This window comes from Canis lupus, chromosome 13, assembly GCF_011100685.1.
Source record: "Canis lupus familiaris isolate Mischka breed German Shepherd chromosome 13, alternate assembly UU_Cfam_GSD_1.0, whole genome shotgun sequence".
In the NCBI taxonomy this organism is placed as follows: Eukaryota; Metazoa; Chordata; class Mammalia; order Carnivora; family Canidae; genus Canis; species Canis lupus.
This window is the reverse complement of record NC_049234.1, coordinates 14,194,453-14,208,389: the sequence shown is the minus strand read 5'-3', so window position 1 is coordinate 14,208,389 and position 13,937 is coordinate 14,194,453. Positions and strand designations below refer to the sequence as shown.

Below are 13,937 nucleotides of genomic sequence, written 5' to 3'. Positions count from 1 at the left end.
GGCTATGTCTTTCGATGTAATTTTTTAATCTGTAATGTTAGGATCCATTAAAATTGGGAATAAGGCTAATCCTGGGAGATTTAACCCTACCTCACATTTTCCAAGAGCCGTTTTCCTCTCAATTATATTTCGGGACTCTCTTGGCTTATTTTCTTAGAAGAGTTTAATTTTCTTGCAGCTCACAATATTAAAAATTAAATTCATACTGATGACCTAGATTTAAAAAAAAAAAAAAGAACAAAACAATGGTTGTCCCAGGTAAACTGTTCTATCATATAAATGAGAACTATAGTTCTATAATATTGGAACAAAACTCCCTTCAGACTTAATCTCCCATCAGAAAATTTTCTAGATTGCTTATATGAAAACTTTACTAGTTCTAAAGTTTAGAAAGAATGGTGTAATCACTTCATACATTAGTGTTAATAATTTATTCATTGACCTTATTTTATTGTATGATGCAATTTGGCTAGGAATAGTAATAATAAATTATCTATTCAATTGTTAGAGTTCTAGGGTAGCCTTAATCATCTTCTCTCACTATATTCTTATTCCCTTTTTTCTTTGTAAGGTTTTCTCTTATTTAAAAGATCACAAAATATCATATCCACGGATTAAAAATATGGCCCGTTTCATGAATTTGTGTGTCATCCTTGTAGAGGGACTATGCTAATCTTCTCTGTATCATTTTAGTTTTAGTATATGTGTTGCCAAAGTGAGCACTATATTTTTATCTCTAATGATTTTATTTTATCCACAATTTCTCTTATCACATATATATGTTAGTCTCCAAAATCAACTTTGGCAGCTTCAAATTCCCTCTTGAACATCAAACCTGTGTCTTCTAGGGTCCATTGGATATGCCTCTGCATGTTTCACGAACAACTTAATCTCATAATGTTCAAATCTGAATTCAGATAGCTTTCCTTTTCTTCTCCAAATTTACTTCATGCTGAATTTTCTTAATTTCAGTGAACAATATCAATGCCCTCTCACTTTTCTGAAGCCAAAATATCAGCATCATTCTAGACATTTTCCTTACACTTATTCCTCATTGCCATGCCTTCTCTCTCTCCATACACTGAAACAACTGGATGTTACTATCTCTCACTCTATGTACTAGGTTTCTAAGTACTCTCTCCACTCCATTTTCTGTCACACCCTCAGTTTCATTCATCATCTCTTATGCTTATAATGTCTGTATTAGTCTCTTTACTAAATCCCTTGCCTATACTCAATCTCAAACTATCATTTTCCATAATGCTTACGGAAATGACTTAACAAGTCTGCTTTATTAACACGTTTGCCTTAAATAATTCAGTACGCATTGCCCAAATTAAGTCGAAGTATTGTATTATGGTATAAGGAACTGTGAAACTTCATCCTATCTCCTCTAAAATGCATATATTTTTACTTAATCATATTCTATAATTCAACTTTTTGAACTAGGGTCATTTCCCAGAATATGTTAGTCTTCTCATTGTACTTCTGGGCCTTTTGATAAAATGCTCTATCTGGTTTATTCTCTCAACTTTCTACCTGACTAATTCCTGCTGGATTTTTAAAACCCAGCTTAATTGTAACATCATCTTAAAAGTTTTTCTAGTGTTGTCAGTGAAAATGGCAGAGTAAAGAAATCCAAAAGTTCAACCTTCCATAAAGGCAATGGAATCTTATAAAAACTGTCAGAATCAACCTTTTCTGAATTCTGGAAACAGACCAACAGCTTGCAACAATGAGAGTAAGATTTAAGTAAGAAAAATCATCTGAATCTTGGTGAAAACAGAGCTTTGTGATGTTTTAACTTACGCTGTTCTTTTTTTTTTGGGGGGGGGGGTCATGGAGGGGAGGAAAAGTGAGGGAGAGAGAATCCCAAGCTGGCTCCATGCCCAGTGTGAGCCCGACACAGGGCTCAAATTCACAACCCTGAAATCATGACATGAACTGAAATCAAGAGTCAGGTGCTTAACTGACTAAGCCACCCAGGCACCCCAAACTTAAGCTGTTTTCATTTCACATTCCCCAGTTAATCCACAATTCTTGGATTGGTACCAGTACCAGAGGGAACAGAAAAGACCTCATTCACAAAGAATTGTGGCCATTTGCTTTGACCTTTCGAATGGCTCCCTGGAAGACCAGCTGATGGCTTTGCCTTTATCTTACCTTAGAACTGTACCAGTGCTGTGGCAGCCTTCTGGGGCATTTGTCAAAAACACTTAATAGGGAGGTGTATTAGCTGTCTGAAACAATTGATAACACTTGGAGAAAATCACTTTTTAATTAAAAAGCTTGGGAGACAAGACCAGGGAATGAGATGCTTTGAGGAAATACATGTTTTATTTTAAGATTTATTTATTTATTTGAGAGAGAGAGCGCGCACACACAAGTGAGGGGAGGGAAACAGGGAAAAGGAGAGAGAGAGAGAAGCAGATTCTCCACTGAATGTGGAGCCCAAGTGGGGATCTCAGGACCCTGAGATCATGACCTGAGCCTAAATCAAGTCGGTTGCTTAACCAACTGAGCTGCCGTCGTGCTCCAGGAAACACCTATTTTTAAAAGCTCCAATATATTCACAGAAATCTAGAAAGTCATGTGAATTCCCAGAGGGCACATGCTCAAGAAAGAATTAAGAAGTCCCCAAGTTCTCATTCTGACTGATGTTAAGGATCTACACAGGTAGGAAGTAAAGGCTAAGGCAGAGTTGTAAACTACTTAGCTGAGTGTTGAAGGTATGCCCAACACACACCCAGGCCACTGGCAAAGACTTTTGGAGTTTATTGTTTGCAGGTGTTTAAGCAAATCTCAGTCCAGCCTCTGACTCCCACTTAAACTTACAGAAACATTAGTGGCCACCCCTGACAGATAATATAGGCTTCACAGATTATTTGAGAAAAGCCACCAGATTTCCATACAATAGCGGCAATAAGGAACAACATAAAACCTTGGGGGGGGGGGGAGGCTTGGGGGCAGTGGCTTCCAGACATCCTGATTTCCAGAGTTGCCACATTATCATATTAAAATTTTTCAATTTTCAACAAAAAATATGATGCATACTAATAAATAGTAGAGTACTGTCCACAAACAGGAGGCGGGGGGGGGGGGGGGAGCAATAAATAGAAATTGTCCCTAAGGAAGCCAAACATTGAACTTACTAGATAAAGACTACTCATATGTTTCTATTTATAGGAAATGTCCAGAATAAGCAAATGCATTGAGACAGAAAATAGATTAGTGGTTTCCAAGGAAACGGGACAGGGGGAAAATGAGAAATGACTCCTTAAAACGGGTATGGGATTTCTTTTTGGGGTGATGAAAACTTTCTGGACTTAAGTACTGGTGATGGTTGTACTACATTGTGAATATGCTACATAGCACTACATAGTACAATTTAAAATGCTTAAGGTGGTGAATTTTAGGTTATGTGAATATATATCAATAAAAATATGAGTGCCCTGCCTCCCAAAAGAAGCTTTCAAGACTTTTGAACATTCTCTTTGGTACTCCTTATAGGTATCATAGGTTCCCATTACACATCTCCACCAGATTCTCCTGAAATTGGTGTTTCTTGGCATGTCTTTTCACCTTGACTGTGGATTCAAGGGGATTAGTGATAATTCTCCTTAGCCTAATAGTTAGAATTGCTCTTGAGGTACAAATCCAGCACAGCAGAAAAATGTGTAATAGAATCTTGTAGATGCTTGCTAGAGATTTACCTGTGATCATTAGGCAGATTCAAAATGATAATGGTAATTGCCCTGAAAGGAACTGTCCAGAAGGAATATAGTAAATAGGATATGCTGTAGCTATTCACCTTTCAGAGGTGGAAAAAAGAGCCACCTTAGGGGGTGGCCCCACAGAAGCCATAGGCTGAGACATCAAAGGGTTTACTGTAGCTCAAAACATGTTAAGCACAAGTGACACAATTCAACTAAAACACAGATCCATAAAGTTAAAATATAGGATATTAAATGCATTGTTTATGTCAAGAAAAACGTAAAATAGAGTAAATGCTATAGAAAGAGCTAATGGGGAAATTGTGAAAGGATCTGGCCCTGAATAATGGTTATTTAAACCTTCTTGGGAGTGACTCACCATCTCCCCATCTGTATATGGATTTCTGCCATGTCCAATTGGGTTGTTATCAAAATAAATGTGGTTAACAGATGTCCTCAATGTCTAAGACAATTAATTGGAGATGATGAAATAAGAAGACATTTTAAAATTGTCATAAGTTTGCAGGATTTGGTGGTTAGAAAAACTGTAGTGCCTGTAATAAAATGAGGAAGACAAGAAGGTCAATTCATTTTGAGTGAAAGATGATATCAAAGAGGATTGGACATGTTATGTTGAAGACTAAGTGGAACATATATATAAAAATGCCAGAACTCAGGGTGAAGATTGAACGTTTCTTAATATAAACTGAGAGTTTTTATAAACAAATAAAAGTAGATGCTCTTTTTTTAAAAAGATTTTATTTATTTATTTATTCATGAGAGACAGAGACAGACAGACAGAGAGAGAGGCAGGGACACAGGCAGAGGGAGAAGCAGGCTCCATGCAGGGAGCCCAACATGGGACTCGATCCCGGGTCTCCAGGATCAGGCCCTGGGCTGAAGGCAGCACTAAACCGCTGAGCCATCCGGGCTGCCCATAAAGTATATGCTCTTTAAATTTACTGGGTTTTCTTGCTATAATGACAGCCAGAGGTTGATGAAACAAATCAGGAACACATTTTTAGCAAATGATCTTCATTTTGTTTTTCATTTTTATTTCACCATCATAAACTTAACTCTACAATCCAGTTAGACTTGGAGGTGAGTAAGGAAAATATGGAACTCATAGAACTGCAGTCAGAGCACAAAGATTATAGGCTATTTCCAGGAGATTGGGGTGGAAGGGTGCTCTCTGAGCTATAGAAGGAATGGTCTGGTAGTTAAGGATAAAACAGGAGTCAAATTTATTAGATTTGTCCACAGTCAGCAACTGTGATTTTCTTGCTAGTCTTGCCATTCCTGGAACCAAAGCACTCCAGGCTTCCACAATATTCATGCCCTCTTCTACCTTGCCAAAGACCACATGCTTGCCACCCAACCACTCAGGCTTGGCGGTGCAGATGAAAAACTGGGAACCATTTGTGTTGGGTTCAGCATTTGTCATGGACAAGATGCCAGGAGCCTTGTGCTTCAGGATGAAATTCTCATCATCAAATTTCTCCCCATCAATGGACTTGCCACTACCACCCTGGCACATAAATTCTGGAATAATCCTATGAAAGCAGGAAACTTTATAATCAAATCTTTTCTCCCCAGTGTTCAGGCACCAAAGTTCTCTGTTGTATTTGGAACTTTGTCTGGAAACAGTTAGAAGGAGACTCAGTGCAAGGACTAGCTGTCCAGGGCTATGTCAAAAAACATGATGGGGCTGACCACGGCTGGGCAGTGCAGATGGCTCCAGGGCACCACTGTCTGCAAGGCCAGATAACTATCTTCTTTTTTTTTTGTTTTGTTTTGTTTTGTTTTAAATATTTTTAATTTTTATTTATTTATGATAGTCACAGAGAGAGAGAGAGAGGCAGAGACACAGGCAGAGGGAGAAGCAGGCTCCATGCACCGGGAGCCTGATGTGGGATTCGATCCCAGGTCTCCAGGGATCGCGCCCTGGGCCAAAGGCAGGCGCCAAACCGCTGCGCCACCCAGGGATCCCCAGATAACTATCTTCTAATTCATATTTCTAATAATTGTTGTAATTATTAATCAATCTATGTAACCAATATTTATCAAGGGCCAAATATATGCAAAGAATAGATGCTGAGGATAGACAGAAAAACACTAACCACAAAGTCCCCACCCTTATGGAACATACATGTGATCAGGTTAAATATGTCAGTTAAGGAAGGTCCTAAAGTCTGATTTAAAAAATCAGTAAGTATGTACACAGCAAACTTATCATCATAGTACACATTTTCCCTCCTGTTCTTCAGCAGATTAATTCACTATTATTAAATTCATGGCAAGTCCCATAGGCTGCCACCAAGTAGAAGCATTTTCACTATATTATTCAGTTCTGAGCTGTTAATACTGCTACTTTTGTTATTATTTTATGTACCAATAATGTGCTCAGTAAAAACTAAGTGCCTATTGCTAGGGCATGACTAAGAAAATATATAATAAAGGTATACCAGATAATATTCCTGTCATGCAAAAAATTTTACAGTCTAGAGAATGAGGCATAAATTTATACAAGTGTGAAATTATTAATTAGAGTATGGAAAGAGATGCATAGATTGTTAGCTATATATAAAAACCGTCAGACTCAATGTTTTAAGCAGAGTTAAACACCAGTGTCCCAGGATCATGAGTCAGTAGAATATTCTGTGTCAAGAGTGAAATGACTAGCCAAAGCAAGAGGACATAGTTTACATCTCATTTCAGTAGCACAGTATATGGTAGACTTCATTCTTAGAAGTCAAGATGCTGGCATTTTCCCTGACTAAAAGCTATATTTATAATCATACATTTCCCCAAATTTTAAATTTAATCATTTTAAAAATATCAACATTAATTAGAAATAACATTTTTAAAATTTAAATTAGAATAGATTTGTTATACCAGGACTAAAAATCTAGAAGTAGGACTTTAAGTAGGTAAGTGATTTTTTTAAAAAAGAGAAAGCCTATAAACGGAATACACATTCATTTTAAGTAAGCTTGATGAATTATTACAGAATGATCATGTACAAGCCACAGAGACATTTTTAATAAATTCCAAATGTGGAATTTAGTTTGCATGACCAAGATAAGATTATTCTAGAAATTTATTTTCACTTTTTGAACAAAGACATTCTAGGACAAGCAACTTCAACCTACATCATTGATGAATGGATAGGAATTGGATATAAAAAGCCAAGGAAAGTGTATGCAGGGAAATGCATTGTAGTAAAAGAAATATTGTGAGCAAAGGCACAGAAGTTAAGTATAAGTAATGAGTTACAGAAATGGCATATAGTTAAACTTGGTCAGAATTTAGTGATTATGAAGGATTTGGTAGGGAAGAATAATAGACCCAATCTTTAGTCTTTGTATTAGCCATCATTCATCATTAGCAACTCCTATCTATTATGGACCTATGGAATTCTAAGAAGTGCAGCTTATTAGAGACTGTTTATATATAGCTAGGTTGAGGAAATATAACATTAGTTTTGCTTTTTGCTTCTCTTTTCAGGTAGCATGATGATTAGAAAAAAAAAAATCTCTAGCAGAAAATGTTCTATCTGCTGTAGCAGAAAATGCCTTAAAAAGAATTTTGATCAACTCAGCTTGATTCACATGTTCATTTCTAAATCAATTTTTTTTCTGGCTAAGGGAATGGAGTTCCATTTGGTTTGACTTAGGTTACATAACCAACACTACACCACCCTGCTGTTGAAATTGTTCCAATGGTTTGTATTTGATTCTCCTTGCTGAATAACAAATTGCCACAAACTTAGAAACATAATATAACACACAATTGTTGTGTGATAGTTTCCATGGTTGGGAGTACAGGCAATTTAGGTAGGTCCTTTTTTCAGGGGCTAAATGGCCATCTCTACTGAGAGTTTAGCTAAAGTAGTCCACATTATTCTACCTTGGCATCCATTTTTGTGGCCAAGTGGACTGGAGGCCTTGAATTGACACTAGCCTCTCTGGTGAGTGCAAGTATGTGCTCTAAACAACAGCCCTTAGAGTCACAAGTTCCTGATGGAGTCCCTCCAACATCCCTTTTTATAGGCACTCTCTCCTGACTCCCAGGCCTTTACCCCTGTGAGCCCCTTGGTAAGACTCCCCACCCCTAGAATCTTACCAAAACCCTGCTTCTCTTGGTTTGAACTGACCAATCCACCTCAGCCGGGGAACCCCAAAGCATGCAACCCTTAGACCCTAATGATGGCATGTGCCACAGCTCCTGCCTTGAATTCCCTGCATGGGGGTGTAACCTATATCTTCTCTAGGACCTGTGGATAATAAACATCTCTATTTCACTTTCTCTTGTGGTCTTCTGTTAAATCACTGATCACCATCTGACACTCTCAGACTCTACTTTATAAACATTAATTTAACAAAGTCACAGTAATGTGGAAACTAGACTAGGGAATAATCTACTTCAACACTTCAGGTTGTTGGCAGAATTCATTTCTTTCTTTTTTTTTTTTTTTTAAATACAGTATTTGTCTTCCCTCTGTCAAACCCTGAGCCAATCACTTTCCTCAGGCTGCTTGAGGAGGTATAGGAAAATGAACATACAAGGCAGATAAGACACAGGAGAAGGACCTATGGGGGGGTGGAGATAGCTTCTTCCCATGGCAAAAAGGATGAGAAAGGCCACCATCAGGCAAAAGAGCCTCATGACGTCTGAGAAGGGAAAACCCAGAATGGTGTAAGAGAAGAACTGTTGCTTCAGAGAGTCTCCTGGTATATGCAAGTGATGAGGCTCCCAGATGCAGTCCCAATTCCAGCCCCAGAGCCAGCCACCCCTACCATTGGCAGCCCCAGTCCCAATGCACTTGGCTGCTGTGTCAATATCCCTTGAAATGGTGCTGGCTCAGAAGCTGTGGTTAGGAATAAGTGAGGTCAGGGTATGTAAGGCTGCCAAGCTACTAAGGCTCTCATCTGTCAGTGTCTCCAGTGGGTTTAGCACTACTGCAGACAGTGATCGACTCCACAGCTGAGAGGTGTTCCTGATAAAGAAGAGGGTAGAGATGAACTTTACACAGGTGTACATTTTCAGAGGACAAGGGGCTGTGGCAGCAGAGCTGCTCCCAGTCCGTGGAGGACAGAGAGCTCATTTCTTGTGAACATAAGGGTGAGGTGTCCCTCTTCTTCCTGGCTACTAGTCAGGGACCAGTCTTGGCACCTGTAGACTGTTTGCAGTTTCTTACCATGTGGTCCCCTCATGCAGGAGAACTAACTTCAACATTTATGAGGAGAGTTTCTCTTTTTTTTCCGGTTTGCTACTTATTGCTTGACCGTATACCATTCCTCAAAGTCTGTAATAAATGCATGCATTTATTTGAAATCTTTGCTTTCAAAAGTAAATACAGTCTCCAAAGGTGTTCTTATAATTTTTCACTCAGATTTATTGATTTTTTTGAGTTATCACCTCAAATCCTCACTTAATGATCTTCTTTTTTTTTTCTCATATTCACATCTTATTCCCAAAACAATGCCTCATTTATGGAAATAAATGTTTATAACCCTTTACCCACTGGGCTTGTCCAGCAAGCCTCAAATTACTGATTAGAAGCAATGTGTGTAGGTGAATGACATAAATATCTCTCCTGACCAACTAAAAAGACTTTGGAGGAAATGAATATTTAATATACTATTAACTGTATTAAGTATATCTGGGAGACTACATTCAAAGTTTTAAATACTCTTCTAGAGTTACTGTTCCTTCCTAGATTAATATCAATATTTTAGTGACCCCTTTTAATATCATTTTTAAGATTGAACATATTTTCTGACATAATAAACACCATAAAAAGTAATGTCTGAATAATTTTTCTCATTATAGTACAGCCTAATTTAATATAACTATTTCTTACTCTGACAAAATTCAAAAGTATATTAAGTTTGTGGTCATCTAAAATTTTCAAGTATTTTAAATAAAGTTTTTGTTTAGTCAGGCCTCAATAATCCTATACTTACAAAGTTGATTTTTCTCAAACACAAGATCTAATATTTATATCTGCCAAGTTTATTATTGTTAGTATAAATCCAATTATTTTAAGAAGTATAATTTCCCCAGACACTCCCTGGTTACTTTAACTCAGATGTTCTCTGGTTCCTTCTTTACCTTTTTTCATTTTTTTCATTCTACATTTGTTTGTCAATTAGTCCCCTTCCTTAGAATGTAAGTTCCATGAGAGCAAAGGTTTCATTTGCTGATTTGTTGTTGTTCTTGTTTGTTTATTTTAATTGTGCTCACAGGATCTAAGGGAGGGCTTGGAAATAATAAACACAGATGACTATTTGCAAATGAATGTATATATGACTTTTATTAGTCATAGCATTTTATTTTTTTAAGATTTTATATATTTATTTGAGAGAGAGACAGAGTGATAAAGAGAGATCATGAGCAGGGGGAAGAGCAGAAGGAGAAGCAGACTTCCCACCAAGCAGAGAGCCCTAAGCAGGACTCCATCCCAGGACCCTGGGATCATGATCCAAGCTAAAGGCAGCCACTTAACCAACTGAGCCACCCAGGTACCCTTAGTCATAAGATTTTAGAGAAAAACATTGTGTCATATTACTAGCATAATGTGTTTTTAATAAAATCTTATTTATGTTTACTGATCATCCTCTTTTCCAAGATGACATTACTTTAATCATTCCTTCTAGAACTTTCCTCAATCTTAGAATCATTTAAATTTTTTTGTCATTTTTATTCTCCATCTTCCTTTCATTCTTCCCAAATATTTTATCTTTCAATAAGTTTTGAATTCCTATGGAACAATTATAGAAAATCTAAATCAAAATATCTTTTTCAGTTTTTACTTACAAAGTAACTGATTATAAATAATGTAAATCTCAAAATGAAAGTTTATATTATTCCTCAAACTGGATTTTTCAAAATTACACATTTTATATTACCTTGTCTAATAAGTTATCAAGCTTCTAATGTTATTGCAGGCATAGAATCTGAATGCTTTACCTAAATATTAAACTTCTGTTAAAAAGACATTAATAGGCAAAGAAATTTTAATATATTCCTTTCCACAACCAAGAGAAATATTAACATTCAGCTAGTGAAATTCTGCAGAAAAGGAAAGACCTGTTAAGAGATTTTAAATGCTAGAAGAGAGCCGACATTTACTAGAAATGCATACTAAGAACTTTGCTGTATCACACTTTAGAATTAAAGTTCAAGAACCATTGATAATGAAAGTAAAAAATAATTACTATTCAAAAGTCATTTTAGTTTGGTGCCAAAAATTAATTTAAAATAATTTCACATTTGACCTAAAGACCCCTGTTTTAGCCTACATCTGTATACTGCAAGTTCCCTTGTGAAATTTAATGAACTGTCTTGTTTTAATATCAACTGCTTTTTTTTTTTTTAAGTCTACTTAGAATAGAGCTTGCTCATGGGTTTTCTTATACATGACAGTTAAGAACTCCATCATTTCCTAATTATGAATTAATTCTGCTTTTAAAGAGCTATTTAGACAGCCTTTGCTTACTTATGGATTAATATGAAGCAATTACTCCCTAAGGGTATCTATCATTATATACTAGCTGTGTGCAATAGTATGCTCTCTCTTATCCCTTGAACTACCATTATATCCCAGCATACTGTTTGTTTTCATTCACTAGTAAAGTAGTAATCAAGAGATGAATAGAGTCATAAAATGTATAGCTATTGGCTTGCCTAGACCTTGAGATGACTCTGCTGAATATACTTGATTGACAGATCACATTGCTACTTTCATTACTACTACTAAAAACTGAAGCATCCACAGAGGAATAATAAAATAATTCTAAGCAGGAAATCTCACTATTCATCCTTCCTAATTTGAATCTAGCTGGAGATAAACTCTTAGTTATACTTGATCTTCAAATTGTCAGTCTCTCCTTCTCTAATCGTCTTGTTTATTTGCTAAAAAATCTCTAGGACAGATTTTTCCCAAACTGCTTTTTTGTAAGATAGTAGCTTGTGTTAAGATTGCTTGAAATAAAACTCAATTTCTGAAAATTGCTAAACTTTGAAAAGGAATAAATATTTAACTTGAATATAGATATTTTGAATCATCACAAGAGGATATGGGATGGGATGATCCTAAATTATTCTAACTTTTTTTTTCTCCTTTCAAAAATCTCAGTATCTTTTGGTGGTCAGTTTTGGAAACAAGAGAAAAATAATAGTCATGGTTTTTACATCTCATTTTACTTTAGATGTGATTCCTAAACAGATGAAGATGAAATTCAGCCTATGGAATGCCACTAACAACTACATAGCAGGTGAAACACAGTTACTTGACAATTTTCATCACTGAAGCTTTGGTAGACTTCCTAAGAATTCAGTTAGGACAGTCCATGGCACCTAATTATACAAAACAACGAGACTGGTAGCCCAACCTCACTATACTTAGCTAATCTTTCTTGGTTCACTTTCTCTCCTTAAAGTAATAATAGGAGTATTATATATAATGATTTGCACTCTGCAAGTGTTTTCATATGCATTATTCCATTTTCATTTGATTCTCCAAAATACCCATGTGATTTAAAAAAGAATTGTAGGGGCAGCCCTGGTGGCTCAGTGGTTTAGTGCTGCCTTCAGCCCAGGGCATGATCCTGGAGACCTGGGATCGAGTCCCACATTGGGCTCCCTGCATGGAACCTGCTTTTCCCTCTGCCTGTGTCTCTGCCTCTCTCTCTCTTTCTCTGTGTCTCTCATGAATAAATAAATAAAATCTTTAAAAAAGATTAAAAATAATAAAAAATAATTGTATAAGTCACTTTTTATGGGTGAAATAATTATAGCTTAGAGAGAAATAAAATACCCAAGTTACCAGTGCTTACATATGAAGAAGTAATTATTTATTAGGACTTCTGATTTCAAGTTTAGTATCCTAGGAAATAGTCAAACTTTAAAATTTTGAATCATAATTCCAATCATCTAAAGTCAAAAACAGTGATATTCCCCTCTTACTTACATTTGGCCTCTTTCCCTCATCAAAGGATTATAAAAACAAAACAAACAACCAACTTCAAAGGCCTTTACTTTAGTTCAATACTTATCCAGCACCTATTATATATCAGACAATGTTCTAGGCACTGTGGATCCAAATATGAGTATAATATACATAATCTCTGAAGAAGCTAACACATTATCAGAAAACTTAGATATACATGTGAAGTTTTAAAAATAGGATGCACACATACATACAAGGTACAGAAAACAAAAAAGGCACAGAGGTTAATTAGAAAGCAAATGCCCCTTTGGAGAAAAATGGGGTAGTCAAGAAGGGATTTATTATGAATTTTTAATATGAAGATACTCTTGCAGGAAAATAGAAGTTTGTCATGTATTTAAAAGTAGAAAGAACCTAAGGAAGGAAGTTCCTTAGATGTTCCTAAGGAACATAAACTAAAAAAAGAAAAAAAATTAAAAAGAGAGTAAGGCATGAAAGATCATGAGATTTTCAAAAAAGTAGTATATTTTTACATTGCTTTAGTAGAAAATGAGTTGGGAAAGAAAAAAATAAGATATGATCCTAAACAGGCAGTTTAGTAGAGAGAAAATGGCCTTAAGTTTGAGGCCAAAAATTCCTGCATTTAAATTCCAACTCTGCCATTTATTAAACATTTTACTTTGGGAAAGATATCCAATTTTTCTGAGCCCTTTTTTTCCCTAAGTAATTGGGATAATCATGCCTACCTATTATGTATTATGTGTATAATGAGCCCAGCACAGTATATGACAATATATAAGAGTTAAATGAATGAAGCTATTGGTTTAAACAGAGATAAGCCAAACTTGTAATTTTGCTATGGGTCATGGATTCTGTCATGAATCATCCACAAATGATCTTAAGTTATAAATTAAATTGTAAGATAAATATATTCTGAACCATCTAAACTCAGTTTCATTTTCTTTGAAAAATTAAAATGTCTGCTTTTAGCACTTGATCGAAGGTTCATTTTCCAAATGTGTTATATTTATTTGGTATTATATTTCTAGCAAGGTGCTTTATTTTTATTATATAACTTTAGCTAACCGAGTTGAGTGATTTTCCACATTTAATGTATATATCTTGTCATAAATAATTATGATGATGTCATGTTCTTCTCCTATTTGGAAAAGAGACCTAAAATATAATTCAAGTATTAATTTTATAACTATATAGCATATGATTTTTAAGAACAAAGCCATTTTCTCAATGTTTAGTGTCACTTCAGA

The 13,937-nt window shown here is 35.8% G+C and overlaps 1 non-coding gene and 2 pseudogenes across 1 annotated transcript; all 3 read right to left on the bottom strand.

The window, feature by feature from the left end:
- Positions 1-616: 616 nt before the first annotated feature.
- On the bottom strand, positions 617-723 carry LOC119865517. The gene has a single exon (XR_005369119.1). It is a non-coding gene; the product is annotated as a U6 spliceosomal RNA (small nuclear RNA).
- Positions 724-4,960: 4,237 nt separating this feature from the next.
- On the bottom strand, positions 4,961-7,928 carry LOC119876952 (annotated as a pseudogene).
- A 288-nt stretch (positions 7,929-8,216) lies between these two features.
- Positions 8,217-8,792, bottom strand: LOC119864702 (annotated as a pseudogene).
- Positions 8,793-13,937: the final 5,145 nt, after the last annotated feature.